The following is a 1,970-nucleotide window of genomic DNA, read 5'->3' as shown; positions in this document are numbered from 1 at the left end:
CATAACACGTAATGCATAAGAATATGTACCAATCGAAGTTCTCCGTTTCTTTCCCTTCCATATAATAGAGAACTCTGGTTGGTTCAATTTCTTATGCCTCATGTATTATGCGTTATGCAAGAGTCTGTGCTCCCCGCTTTATTTTCTATTCTCTGTTTCCTGTTCCTTTTATTATGCGGAAACCCCAAAGACATAGAGAATGGACTGCGCGATTCATATCTAATAGCGTTTTCGGCCCGATTGGATTTGCACCAACCTTGGTTGGATTAATCTTTCCTATTGGTTAACGTCACCCGCTCTACCAATAGGAGAGCACAAAACGCCATTAATCCAACCCAGGTTGATGCAAACCTGGTCGGGCCGAAAACGCTATAAGTAATGTATCAAATGTGATCGACAATGGCTTATAGCGTTTTCGATTTGGCAAAAGTTAGTGCGCACCAGTGCGCACTCAGTTCACACCAACACTGGACGAGTTCCATGGGTTGCACTGAATAGTGCAAGTTCAAAAGAATACGCCAAGATTTTCAGTGCTAAAGCTGAAACTCATTTTTGTTCACTTTGAAGCAATGTTCAACAAAATGTTACAAAACCACAGTAAAAGATATTAAGAGTAGGGACAAGACCCCGTTTTCAATTCAACTGCGCAGATTTGCTTGTCCCTATGTATATCCTTAACTGTGATAAAACGTGCACTGAACTGGCACCGTCAAAATATCTCGTGCCACTTAGTGCGCACTGAGTGCGCACTACGCGAGTGTCGTGCGATCAAATGAACACGTGACACTAGCCAAGTGCGCATTGGCACTGCCAATCGAACACGCTCTTGACACTGAGTGCAGCCAGTGCACCCCAATCGAAAACGCTATTAGTTTCCACCGAGGGTTTAAACCGGATCAGGGGCTTTATTCTTGAAAAAAAACGTATACGAAAGTCTAGGGAAATACTATAGTATACGTAACATATACTGTAGCATTTCCTTAGACTTTCGTATACGTTGTTTTTCAAGAACAGAGCATCAGAATGTAAGAACCAATCAACTACAGTCGAGCATTCCCCTGTCGTTCGACTGTAACTGGAGAATATTCGACTGTAGTTTGTTGGTTCTTACATCCTGACCCGGTTTTAACCCTTGGTGGAAACTAGGCCAATAATGAGAGAGAGGGACGTGGGAGACGGCCAATCTTCCTCTCATTCTCTCTCTCATTACACCATTGAATAGAAAGAGATAAAAATGGCCGTCTGCCACGGTCCCTCTCTCTCGCCCCTATCGACCATTTTGACACGCGGATCGCGCAGTCCATTCTCTATTGCTGGATTCACACTGCATCCGATTTGCGTCGTACAACACTCTGCAACCAACCGGAAAACAGGATTCCGATGGATTTTGCTTCGGGATCCGGTTTTCTGATTGGTTGCGGAGCGTCGTACGATGCAAATCAGATGCAGTGTGAATCTAGCATATGGCCGGTATTCATAGTCAGATCTTATATTCAAGACTGTCTTAAGTACAGTCTTAAGAAGTCACGAACCAATCAGAGGGCTGCATTAGCGTCTTAAGACTTTACTTAAGACGGTCTTGAAACAAGAACCGACTATGAATATCGGCCTATGTCTTTGGGAGACCTTTACATTATGAAAATACTCTTGTATTTCTACCATGGCTACGTTCGGAAACATCACCCGGGTGTCTCCGTGTATCATCTTATCCTCGTTTAACGACTGTGTTCAACGGACTCAACGGTTGAATGAGCGCTCACTGCTATTGAAGTATTTTTTCAGATCTGAAATGCTGATTGGATGATCTAAAAGAATACACCAATAACAGCGAGCGCTCATTCAACTGTTAACTTCGCTGAACGCACCCATTGGGTGAACATGGGTTCAAGCCAGGGTTGAGCAATTTAGAGCTGTGAATAGTTTCTTACGTATAAAGGTAAATTTTCACGAGCTGCTCAAACCGGCTGTTT

The sequence above is a fragment of the Trachymyrmex cornetzi genome, unplaced genomic scaffold, assembly GCF_001594075.2.
Source record: "Trachymyrmex cornetzi isolate Tcor2-1 unplaced genomic scaffold, Tcor1.1 scaffold112, whole genome shotgun sequence".
NCBI classification, from domain to species: Eukaryota; Metazoa; Arthropoda; class Insecta; order Hymenoptera; family Formicidae; genus Trachymyrmex; species Trachymyrmex cornetzi.
This window is presented reverse-complemented; position numbering follows the sequence as displayed.